This window comes from Bombus vancouverensis, chromosome 17 (assembly GCF_051014615.1).
Source record: "Bombus vancouverensis nearcticus chromosome 17, iyBomVanc1_principal, whole genome shotgun sequence".
Lineage (NCBI taxonomy): Eukaryota > Metazoa > Arthropoda > Insecta > Hymenoptera > Apidae > Bombus > Bombus vancouverensis.
This window is the reverse complement of record NC_134927.1, coordinates 2359621-2373808: the sequence shown is the minus strand read 5'-3', so window position 1 is coordinate 2373808 and position 14188 is coordinate 2359621. Positions and strand designations below refer to the sequence as shown.

General features: G+C 34.1%; 1 pseudogene; it reads left to right on the top strand.

Annotated features, from left to right (window-relative positions):
• Positions 1-1940: 1940 nt before the first annotated feature.
• Positions 1941-2060, top strand: LOC117161828 (5S ribosomal RNA; annotated as a pseudogene).
• Positions 2061-14188: the final 12128 nt, after the last annotated feature.

Below are 14188 nucleotides of genomic sequence, written 5' to 3'. Positions count from 1 at the left end.
TAGTTAAGGTCCTTCGGACCAAGCGAGTATTTCCTGTCTTAGATTTCCCTTTACGTTTATTGTCTACCACGTGTTACCTTAGAAAGTTGGTTTTCTCCACATCTGGTATGTTCCGTTAGCAACTTTCTCGCGAGGGCGGCTAAAACCCTTCCTGGTCCACCAACCGTCTTATTATCCAATCGGAGACGGTGTCTACTGCCCTCACTTCCTTAAGCAAAATTGTCATCAACAAATCCGATAGTCCCATGTCCTTAGACACACCCACCCCTAGCTTTCCTCAGACACAGTATCGTCAGTAAAACTTCACTTATTCTGTATCCTTAGAATAGTCAACATATCTATATCGGTCTCTACCCTTATAAGTCGCGTACTTAATATATTGTTGTAACTAAGTCTTACATAACGTGGTTAGAGTGAATTGTGATTTATGCTAATTCAGTGCGTGTTACATTGTGATTGGTGAATTCACAATAGAGGTTGATTAAAACAAAGTTAATTGTTGTGTTACGACTCAACTATATTTTATTTTCACCAACCAACCCTAAAAATTACGTGACACGTTCGTGGACGTATGTATCGTTGACCGTTCGTATCGTCGTACGATAGTTGGTCGCATTTGTTCAGTCGTTTCGTAATCTCGATTTAATCGTCGAAGACAAGTCGAAATTTTCTCATTGCTTGTTCTTTGCGCATTGAGTCATTACTCTTCCTCGTAAATTTGTTACTCAGGGTAAATTAATAAAGTTGAAAAGCGCGGTATCATCGATATCGGACACGTATTGTTATTTCCTTAAATTGTGTCAATATTATCAGCAAATAAGTATCTTCTTACTTAATGTATATGACTTTTGAAACATTGAAAAATTATTATTACTCGTCTACTTCAATATTGATTAAGACGTTTCCTTAATTGTGGTTAAACTCATGAAACATTTGCTACTTATGTGAGAGACTTTAAATTGATTCGAAGTAGTATTTTACAGGAAACTGATGAAACTAATGAGTTAGATATTTATATAATTAAAACTCATTTGTATTTTTTAATTTTTTTATGAATATGTTAATTTTGACAGTACGATTTCGCTCTACACCCCCACTGCGTTAGATCAGTGCTAGGTCAAATTTATAGGAAAAATATTTTAAATATGAAGTAGTATTATAAAAAAATAAAATATCTTTATTTTCACAATGTGATGTATAAAATAAAATATTCTATCTTTGTATTGTAAATAGTGTAGCATCGCGGAATAATCGTAAGAAGAAGCTCGCTAGGAGTACGAATTACGATGTAGATAGAAAGTGGAATTTACAATGGGCCATGTGGTCCTTCGGAAAAGTAGTTACTTGGAAAAGGCGCACGTGACCATCTCTGGTCATGGACAGCTGCGGAACACGACGGAGCTGCGTGTGGTGGGAGTACGAAAATTGTGATAAGGGGATGCTTGGTGGAGAAAGTCAGTTAGTCGTTGTTCATTAGTTGCGGGTTAGTTGCGAGTTGTCGATTGTAGTGAGTTGTGAGTTGTCACTCAGAAGTTGAATAATTGTACAAATTTAGTTATTTCAGTTGTATTACATTACAACATTAAGCTCTAATTAAATAATCATCGCTTTCCTGCTTCAATCGTTATAAATAAATCTATGAAATAAAGTCAATATAGAAGTATTATACGTATATATGGTGTTTGAAAGAATACAAAAATACATGTGTGATGATTTCCTGCGCGCAGCGGAAAAGAAGTTGAAAATGTAAAATGACATGTTTTACTCTTTGTTTTCGCGAAAATCAATCATGAAATTCCCTTTACTTGATTTTACAGTCCATTTTTTTGAAAACGAAGCCAGGCAAGATTTTGCATATCTTTTTTATATTCATACATATTTGTATGTTTTGTAAATATTTTTTTATGCGATAATATGAAATAATAAAACAAAATACCTCAGCTAACGCTCATACCGCGTTGAATGTACTCGTTCTCGTCCGATCACGAAAGTTTAAGCAGCGCTGGGCACGGATAGTACTTGGACGTGTGACCGCTTGGGAACTCCGTGTGGTGTTAGCATTTTTTATTTTGGAAAAAAATATATTTTTAACACGACTGTCACCATACATTGTGTCATTCTCTCACACACGTACAAATAAATTAGCACACGTTTTCAAACTAAGAAGTCACGTTTCTTGATATGCTGAAATTTTATGGTATCAGATTGGTATACGAAACTGTCAGTCTAATTTTTGACTTCTGTTGCACCGAGAATCGAGTACCACCGAACAAAGTACCCGAGCACAAAGGAATCGGCTCGATCGACTGTCGTTACCTCTCGAGTGTATCCGTACTTGATACAATTTCAACGTCGATTTTCTTGAAAACGTAGCCTTGTATCAAAAATTGTCAATCCACATTTTCGATTTACTTTTGCACGAGAATCTTCTACTTTCGGCTTGTACCATGATTTTTGGTACACTCCAGTTTGAAAATACTTGTTTTTAATGTATATAAATAGAAGTACGAACTTCCTGATAAGTTGAATTCGCGAATCCTTACCACCTATATACTGCAAGAATTCGAATGGCTTCGAGGACTAAGAAAGCTAACACTAGTGATGTAGAGTTTTCCTAGAAGTGAGAATAACTTCAACATGAATAAAAAAGAAACATGAACGGATTATAGGTTGGGCTAGAGTAGCAGCCGGCCGAAACTAAATTTTCAAGCAATCTATTGACGTATGAAATGTTGCACTGTCTTATCCGTATGTTCGTCACATACATAGTAATAATTAAAATCAGTAGACATACATCTAACCCATTAATCTAATCCAATCTACGGATTTGACCCATTTATTTTTTTTTTTTTTATTTATATTAAAGATGACTAGCATGAGTTAAATTTAGGTAAAAAATACAGTCACTTGTGTGCCAGAATTATAGAAAGAGTAGAATGATTGTATCTGTACATCGAATAAACAAGAAATAAAGCGGATATCCAGGAACAACTCATCAGCTATGGAATCCAAAAAACTAATTTTAACTTAAAAAAATGTTGCCTCTCTGCTTGTTTGTCTGTTCGTACTCGCATCACGTAAAAACTACTGAACAAATTTCGATCGGGGTTTCTCCGTTATATAGCGTAGTGTCTTGGAAAGAAAATTGGATATGTTTCATCTCGACCCGTTTTGTAGAAGCTGAGAAACAGCCTTGCATTTGAATTGTATCCGCTCCAATGTTTGATCGTCGAGCAACGATGGTTATTGTTTATGTCGTGTTTGTTCTGAAATCGAATCTTCTTCTAATTTAATATTTCTTACTGCGGAAAATAATTTAACTTTTAGTACAAAGAATATGTAGCTATTTCATTCATAGAAACTCATCTGCTTAAAAATTGTTCCGTATATTAGTTGTGCGTACCGAATATTTTACACACGCTAAAAAGCTAAAAGTTAATTGTTAAATCAAATAAATGAAATTTGATCGAAGTTTTCTCAGGACGTTAACATATTTCGATAACATATTTCAAGTTCATTGAAATCGGTAAAATGCGCTATTCTTTTCGAATAAAAATGCCAATAATATCGACTACGATTCACTAGCCGTTGTATTATAGAACACGGTTACAGCGTAAATCAAGAGCATTTCAAACTTTTCCTCGTTACTCTAACTCATGATGCTACGTGTTATTCTTCGTGCATTGTCCACGTGCACGTTATGCAGAAGATAACACGGGAATATTAATATCTTGTGTACTCTCTGAATGGGGTAGAGGTATCAATAATAAATGTTTACAAACATTCCACGAGGTACAACGACCGTACAGTAACACGAGAAAATTTACGAAGATGTAACATTAAAAGGAATAGCGCATATCTTTCAGTTTGAGCACAGTTGCTGTTCGCGTAAATGTTCTCATTTTCCTGTTATTATGTAGTCATACACGCAAAAGTTGAAAATACGGCGGAAAATCTACTTTAATAAAAGATAGAAAATATCAAACATCGTTAGTTTGCAGGTTCTTAGAAATAACATCATTTATGACAAGCACTAGAACAAATTCTGATAAATCCACTAATAATGAAAATATTTCGTATAGCAATTATAAAACGTAGACAAGACGTTAGTAGATAGGGGCGTTGAGATTAGGTGAGGAACACTTGCGTTTCTTTCAATGGATTTGTACAATTTATTGTTAATTTATTATTAAATACTACAAAAAATAAAAATATAATATTATTGTATTAAACGGTGCAGTTCATTATTCGTTATGGGAATATTTTATACACATTAAAAAGTTATTGGTTCAGATGGAGTAACAGATTAAAAATAGCACGAATGCACCTAGTTATCCCAGTTTTTGGAAATAATATGGTCGTTTCTCCTCGACGAAATGATGGGTAAGAGTAATGAAATGAATCGAATCACGTGCCACTCGTAATTTCGATTCGAACCACATCTATATACAGGCGTTTCGTTTATCGTGTCCGCGTTTAATATCTTCGTTACTTCTGCAGATACAGAAAAATGTACGAGTCAAAAGTTATTTGGATTAATACATATTATTGTGATTCGTGTTCTACCCTCAGAGCCATTTTTTTTTCCGAATTTTCAAGGTCGTCGACGATTTTCCAATAGCAGTAACGTATTTTTATCATCGTACTATTGTAGCTAATAAAACATGGATTTCAGACATGTCATTGAAATAACCTAAAGTAAAAAATTCATGATAATTTGTAACGACATGAGAAATTAAGCATTTCCCACTCTTTTGCCCAAAATTATTGTCATTTTGCAAGCAATGCCCACTACTTTCGAGATTTTAATAAATTGTGTTCTTAAGTTCGTTTGATGACGCTTCGTTTATAAAGATTATAAACAGCATACGAATGGAAACACACGCACAATCGACTCAAGATATTAATCAAGATAATCGGTCGAAAGTTCTGCCATCTTATCTGTCTTGCTAACATCGACATGTGCAGTCGACCAACTTTGCGGTGACCTTCGTCCAGCGGGTCTATGGCGACGTATTCCCCTTGTGCGGCGGTAAAGAAGTTAGTCTCAGAGTGGGCAGTGGTTTGACAACAGGGCGGTCCCGCCAGCTCAAAGATCCTTCGGGATATGACTTTATAATACTTTTCTAGCAAGCAAATGAACAATGATCGATGTCTGACAAGACGAATCTTTACCAGGTGTCTGCTTCGCTGTATCATAAAGACACCGCGTTGCATTCTTTGACAGTTTTAGTAGCTGAAAATACCCATATCGACGAAGATTACAAATTACGAATTAAAAGAAAGATTAAAAATTCAAATATGCAAATTATCTGGTTTGTATGAAGATGCTTGTGCGTATTTTTACGTACGTAATACACAATGATGATTGTTACTGGGTAATTACTGTTTCATTGTTGGTAGTTAATAACAAAGTAATAGGATTCTTAGAGAGAATGATTCATCGAAACTATTCGTTTGTACTAATTATTCCATGGAAATCAATTGGTTCCAATTGATTAGCACGATCAGTTGCAACGATTCAGCCACCTAAGCGGTAAATGGGTCTATTTGCGACATATCACAATACATCAAACGTGTTTGGGGATACATTAATTCAGCGACTATGAAAATAGCTGTGTGATTGACCCGTGTAATATGGTTAATTCGCATGACGATATGGACCGTATGAAAATTCAAACGCGCACCGTCAATGGGGTTTAATGGGCCAAAACCGGAAAATAGCGATGTCATTGCATGCCAAAGTGCGCTTACTGCGGCGATTATGTCAATACTGGTATTGTATCATATGCTGCATGGTATATATTTATCAAATAGGGCAATTTTTTTAAAAGACCGACTTTAGCGGAACTGTAGTCTCATTTTGCACCCGTATAACGTTAAACAAAAGTTATAAGTCAAAGATTAAGAAATTGCTGGATAATTTGATAATTGAGAAACAATCGATGACTGGTACGAAATATTAGTATAGAAATGCACATATGTATATATATTTCTACATGATACGAAAGAAAAATTGTTTGACAATGATCGAAACTATGCAACAAACTCTTTTTATTTAAGTATCCGTTTTGGAAGAAAACTAAATTTTCAAATAGTACAATGTACGAAGCGAAATATAATTCGATGTATAAATACACGCAAAAATCAGGCCTTCGAGTGTAGTTACGTTATAGTAATGAGAGACAATTTTATTGTAATATTTCTATATTATTTTGTGAAACCGAATTAGATACTTGACAGAAACTGATTTTATCTAAGGCATTTGATGGATCATTCGTTAATCAAAATATTATATTTTCATTTCCACGAAATTATTATCAAGGATTATTTATAGATGTCTATCATAGATTCTTCCAATGAAATACAATTCACAACAAATTACGTCACGCGCGTGACAATTGGCCGCAAATCAAGCAGATAATAATCTATCGTTATAATCTACTATTAGATTGGAAACTACTTCATATTCTGGTAAACATTTGTATACAGGGTGTTCATTTGAAAATGTCCAATTATCTCGAGAACTACGCATTTAAAAAAAAAATTTTTAAAATAAAAACAATGCAACTTGTCTCTCACTTTTCAGCCCATTTCAAGGTAATTTGTAAGGTAGGAAACCACACTTTTTTCTCATTCTTCGGGAAAAAATAAAAAGTTTTATAAGAAAGACCTTTATCGGACTTTGTCCTAAAATGATATTTGTTTAACTTTTATCTGTACAACTTTTTTTATACACAAAACATCGGAATAAATGTGTTTAGAATGTCCTCACTTTTCCTAAAATTACCAAGATTTTGAAAACATTTTATAATGCTTCGTTATTTGTGTATTTAAAAGGTCTCGTGAAAAAGTCGAATTGTTAGTGATTGTACACTTTAATCTCTTCCGCTGCTTTGGAAATAACAAAAACTGAAATAAATGTTTATCTGAACAAATACCCTTTTAAGATGAAGTGCGATAAAGAAATGTTTTCTATACGAGTTTTTTCTCTTCTCTCGCAGAGTAAGAGGCTGTAAAGGAAAAATATGATCTCCATTTTAAAAGACCAAGTTGACCCTTGAATGACTTTAAAAAGGCTAAAAAATTAATAACGAGCAGCACGGTTGCGCTTCCTCCTCGAAACTTTTGTCTCAAACATTTTTTTCCTAAACTGCGTGGTTTTCGAGATAGTTGGACGTAAATTTTCCAAATGAACATCCTGTGTAAAATCCGGCGCATATGCATAGTACAACGTTCAGCGTCTATAGAAATTGATATATTCGATTCAAGAAATCCTCTATCACTTTTTTTAGATAGCCGGTAGTAATTTTGAATATTACGATGCAGTAGCAAACCTATGTAGAATATCAGTAGTAAAATATTTTACTTGTACTAGAACTTTTCGAATATTAAATTTTCTTTCGAGCTGGTATAACATTATTAGATATTCTAAAATATCAATACGCATTTTTAACAATTTTACGATTATTTCAACTGTTGTATGAAATTTTGTTATTCATATAACGATCTATAGACAGAACGTTAATAGCTAGTTATATTTTTTGACGAATTATTAAAATTTGCTACTAGTTGAAAAATATGCTACGTTTGTTTCTAAATGCGAGAATACGATATGCACAATGGTCTTGTAAGATTAAATCGTTTCTTTAAACGATTTATGAAAATTTGGGAAAGATGCGATCGAAGAAGGTATACACGTATATGTACTTCAAATGCAATGTACTTAATGGACGAATAGCGAAACACTGTTTCATGGGTTTACCGTGAAAGCATTTTCGAAAGCCCCATTACGAGAACCGTAGCTTGAGTTCTCTCAAAAGCACCATTAATGGACCATAGTATATCTTCATTTCATTTAGGCTAGGTTTCCAGCAAAGCTACTATTCACAATGTATTTATTTGCAACATCTGCTTTACTTTTTTTTTTTAATTTATAACAATTCTCTTAAACTATCCATCACGAAAGCATCCATCTTGAGCTATATTTACGTTGTTTCGTGTAGATTTTAATATAAAGCACAAATGATAACAAAGATTTTATAATGTATTTCTATATATTATTTTTGAAGTTTCATGGAATCATAATGATTAATAATTATTTAATCGTGATGAAACTATCGCAGTGAATCTTATTATAAGTATATGTATATATGTACATTGCAGTAAGTAGCTCGCACGGCAGGGACATTAAACAGTTTACCCAATGACCTGGGTAAGAGTAGTCTCGTTACCCTGTACAATTTTCGATATTATACTGCACGATACTGGCTGGAGGAAAAATCTTCTCCCTCGCAAGTTCGTGCGACTACTTCAAAATAGTGCATTTTCTAATATTAACCTCAAGACGAAGGGCTGCAATCTTATTTTTACTGATGTCGTCTGCATACTAGAGCGTTTAAATCTAAATGTTTGGGAAAATTACTTAAAATTACTGGTTTTGAAAATGACCCTGTATGCAGATGGGTCTTAAAATATTTATCCTACAAATACCTACAAATTGTAGAACCTACAAATATAGAAGATATTTAAAAAAGCATTACTAAACGACAAGTATCGATCAACCTGTATAAACAGCTTTACCAAACGTGGATCGAAAATTCAATTACTTTGAAGCGACCCTGTATGTCAGAAACAAATGATTACGGTATAACATCTGCACCTTGATATTAGTTTTTATACTATGCATTATACATATACATGTGAAACCTTTCTACACAGTCCGAAATTCTTTCTCAAATTACATTAAATTTATTAAGCAATTTTTCACGCGGTAATCGTATTAACTTTGCAGAGAGCATACTGGCGGGTGCTATTCTACATATGTAATTCACTTTACTCTTATGAGTGATATCCAGTGAATCCAAGCTACTAGTTAAATAATCTAAAAGCAATTAAACAAATTATTCCTTAGCGTTATTTTCCAAATTCAATTAAATTAAATAAAAACCACCATAACGTGGTGTCATTCTGATTATTTTATTTTCGGTTAACATTTTCGGTTTCTGTGTATGAAATATTTTTAAATTACTGAAATTCACACGGACCATTTAATAAGAAAAACTTATTTCGTTAATTGTATAGAAAAGAGGACACTTTGTCACTCGAATTAAATTTAGTTTCCATTTTCGCTTTGTTCTGGTAGATAGGTGGCCACATTTTTATATAGCGATCGATCTAAACTTGGCTCAGTAATGTTAATCATCTTTACATACATTCACGGGCGTACGTAGTGTCCGGATATATGGCCGCCAATCGGGGGCGTGCTTGGTCGTATATCCGGAAATGCGACTTTTCGAGAATTGGCCCACGTTATCCGACTGCTGTTCACTGTGCCGTGGGTGCATCAAGGGCAAGAGCGACAAGTAGGCAGTGCGAGCGAGACAGAATAGATAGAATGTAATAAGATACTGTAGAATTAGGTCATTTCTTATTCTCAATCACTTATTACATATGTGTGTAGCTCAATTAAAAATTGTGGGTCAAATATAGTCATGTTTGATATCATTTTGATCGTTTGAACCTCGATAATCCGACTAAGGCCATCTCGTCACGATATTATAAAAAGTGGAACGTATTTTATTTTTCTTAAGTATTTTCTCATTATATCTTCAAATTCGAGACTATGTGTTCTATATGAGTACGAAACTACTGTACCACCAAACATATTCTGTGTATAACTCAAAAACTAAGGCCATTCGTGCATTTTTTGTTTTATTTACAGATTGTTAAAAATGGTTTTAGGTTGGATTATATCCTCCCTTAAAGTTTTTAATGCGCTACCGCCGGTTTCCCAATGTAGTGCAATCGTAACACAAATTGTATCGAAGCTTTTTGCGAATATCTTAGGTGCTAAGACCGAGTGGCGGTGTAGGAAAAAATCGTTCACACTGTTGACAATATATTTCAAGATTGTCAAAATCTGCTCTTTTCTGCATAATCACAACACTAAACAAATTCAGCATGTGGCATGGTTAGATTTACATTTAGCTCCATTGTTTGGTTCAGCTAGTTTTAAAGTGGAATTAAAAGTACTCGTAGTTATTTGCTACTCTTTTTTCGCGATATTTTGTTTATTTAAATAGCTCGTTTCTATATAAAGTACATGCTCGCTTATCGGAAACTCCTTTATACGAACTAGTTTTTGTTTACCGTCGATAGCTGAGTTTCTATTATCCAAATTACGTTCACTTAACTTAATTATTTTCCGTTATACGAATGTATATTCTGAAATTATACAGAAATTTTAGAGAATCTGCGTCGAAATTATTGCTTCACCTTAATTATCCTGTGTTAATTTCTATCATAGAGTCTCATAGCAGTAGCTAGTGGGGAGTAGCCTCTATTATCTAAACATATGAGTTGTGGAAAATATTTTGTCTTCTACGAACTTCTACGCTATTGAAGTTTGGAAAAATTGGAGATACCGATCACGCTGTATTAAACTAAATAATAATGGAAGAAAGGAATTTCAGTTTGTAGATTTTTAATTAATCTATTGCTTTACTCATCAAATATAGGATATTATTACAGCACATACAGCATTACAGCAATTTGACATTGTGAATTTTGGCCCGCATACTATGGTCGCGTTTTCCAATTATGAAAATGTTTAAAATAATTGACTCTTTTGGATCAAGCCTTTTTATCGTCATAGGCACTCATAATTTTTTCGTTATTTAACATTATTCGTACTATTTCTTAGTTGTTATAGTTAATTTCAGCACGTTAATTTTTAAAGCGTCAAGGTGTAAGAAAGTTGATCTACGCTACAAATACTTGAAGCAAAATAAAATATGAGCATTAGGTAGCAAAGTTTCCAAACGTTCAGACTAAAAGAATAAGGATAGATCTAATTGATATTCATGACATTCTTATAACATTTAATCGCGAAATTAATTATACGTGATCACGTCTCGAACAGAGCATACTTTCGAAGAAACTGTAGGCCATTCCGTATGTAGTTTTACCGTATGGCCGTTCTGCTGGGCAGAACCATCGATCGCAGTTTCTCCAAAAGTGCCATTAGTGGGTTAGAAAGTGCTGCAGAGCTGTGTGGAAGAAGGTTGCTTCAGGGCCATTGCGATTTTGAAAACTTGGACGATTGCAATAACAATTCAAGGAAGCTACGGTATTATACCGAATAGTCTACTTCTGAAAGTAGTAGCAATGGCTTTTCGCCGAGCGGAAATTCGGACGGGCTTCATGAAGTAAATCGGGAATTTACACTGGCCAAGAATAATGGATAATACACGAGTAACTGAGAGGCGAAGTCGTTTGATAAATGGCTTTTTCATGAGTAAACAAGATAGCGGTTGGGAAATAAACCTTCGTGTAAAACATAAGACAATTATAAAATGGAAATTGCCGTAAATACATTCCTACGTAAGAAGAGCTTTCTACAGTCAAGAACAGAAATTGCATGTCATTGATTTAGTGGCAATAATTGGCTCATACATTTATTAACCGTCTGCAAACGAAATGAACACGTCGAAATAAAGTTTTAATACTTCGCGGTTTATGACTATACATCACACAATAATTGTACATTAAAGTTGGTAATTAGCGCGAATATCATCGAAATACGATTAATGTTAAAAGATTCAATATGCAATATCGATTAAAAGAATGCATATGTCTTTCTCCACGGCCAGCAATCGATCATTTTCCTGGCACGATATTATTAACTTTCTATTAGATAACGTTCACACTTGATAAATTTTTGTTCAAATAATTATTTAGAGAGTCATTTGTTATTTAAGAGTTGAAATGAAAAACCAAAGTAAATTGTTTGTTATTTGGCAAGTATAAACACACTACTTAATATAGTGAAATTAATTGTTATTTACAAATAGAATTCTATTTTTTATTATTAGCGCAGCCAGAATAAAATACTATTATTTCATTTCGATAATTATTTGTTTACTGTAACAGTGTGTACATAAATATTTCATTTGCCGATTTTCATGCAGTTGTAAGAAATTTCAAAGTGCAAAATTGTACACAATGCACGTGATACGAAAAAATATATAGAATGGGCAATATATAATACTTTTTATAATACATTTAAAATTTTTTAAATTGCGCTCTCAAAAATATGCAGTTGCATAAAGATCGGCATTCTACTTATGACACACGCGCATGTCAGGCAATAGCCGTATCGTGTAGTATATATATATATATATATGTGCGTGTTTTCAATTTTTTCAAAAGATGGACTCACGCCACTTGCAAAATAAACGGTTCATACGTATCATAACGCGATTCGGATCATCTACCGAGTATCCGCCAACGAAATTTAATTTCTCAATTTGCGTTACTTTCCGACAGCTATTCTCACGAGCGGGTCAAGAGAGTCTTATGGCTACTATGCTTCTTCTAAGCGATATGAAATTTGGTTTTTCTTGAAACTCGTCAGTTGTCGTGCATGTAGAAGTCGAAGCGATTATATTATATTTTGAATGGTGTTTCGTTATTTGTCCATCCAAACAATGAAGGAAAGCTTGATAGAATTGAAAAACGGAGAAGATGATGGTATTTCTCAAGAGGAGTGTAATATGTCATTTCTTGTATGCAATCGATGCGCCAGCTGGCATTTGGCGTTTCATACGTCGTATATGAGCGAAAGCACTGGTTATGAATACATCAGCGAATGTTTTGTAATGACGCACAATGCTCATACATGTATAAGAATGAAAGAGCTTTTGAGCGCACGTTGTGTAAGAGAGTGTCGCTAACGCAGTGCGAAAGAGCTCGTTCCCTTTATCCTTTAGTCTCTTTCCCCTTGCCGTTTAACGCGTTTTAAGCGTTTACATTCCCGCTTCTGGCCGACCTGCCGCGTCACACTGCTACGCTTTACTTAAATACGTGCTTTCCACCTTGCAGACGCGCCTTTATTAGAATCAAATCATTGGTAATAGGATAGCGTTGTGAATCAACGCAAACACTTTATGCTCCTTGTTACGTTGCTTCATTTTTCTAGAACGTATTAGAAATCTGGACTTGTTGAAGGTCAGAGAATTTGCATAATATCAATGTTTGAAAGCTGCTCCGAGAACAAAAAGTTCACAAATTTCTACGCTGTGCAAATAAATTTACAATTCTAATTACATTAACACATTCGCTGTCGACGGTTCTGACGCGAGAACCTCAGCTGGTGCCGTCTACGATTTCCATAAGTCCATGGCTGATTGCCGCGAGGTTCTGCTATTAAAACGAGAGTGAATTTAAAAGTATCGCTCTGCCATACCATGTTTATAACCACTTGTCCTATCCGACGAATTTCCGTTGCGAAAAATATTCGTTTCTTCTATACAGCCGCGGCAACTGAAAACTATCTGCCTCCCGTCGCATCTTCTGCCTTCGATTCTTCTGAATCCGTGGTCAAGAAACTGCAGATGAGTTTTCCCACTCATACACTTTCTATGTGTATATAACTTTATATCCCAAGAAAAGAAGCTCAAAGTATTGAAACACTGGAAGCTATACAACATATTTCGTAGCGAACTGAATCCAACAAATTAACGAACAACTTGTATTCTTTGATCAATAGGATATTAACAGTATTGTGCAATTATATTATAAAATTATATCAATTCCCATTGCCTGACTGTTTATTTTCAGCAAACAATATTCTCGAAACCGTTGAATGATAACTAAGCGGCAACTGAATAAAATTTGCGAAATGGTGTGAATTCACGTCAGCGGCGACTAGTAACATGGAGTACAAAAAATCGTTGTGTAAAATCTGCGATCGATTGATCATATAGTCGCTGGATAATTGTTGTCTTTTGAAACAGGAAAACTATAGCAAATGGCCACAAAATTATATCGAAATGTCATCAATATCGAATTTATTAATCTCTGTTAAGCTGTCCACTTAATTTTTTCTTAAACGCAAATGAACGAATAGGTTTACCTGCAAATTTTTCACAATCTACATGGAGCAACCGACGTGGCACGTATACGACATCGCACAATTTCTTTAATTAAAGTTAATTTTGTAAAAAGGAAATAGTTGGTTATGGAATATATGAAGAATTCTAATTTTAATGTATTTATTTTTGCTAAATAATTTTTTCACATTTGACGCATTTCATTTTATAATTGTTAATTCTAGAAATAAAATGTCGCAGCTTTATTAAATTTTTCAACGACATTACATGTTTTGTATAAAATTTTACTACCA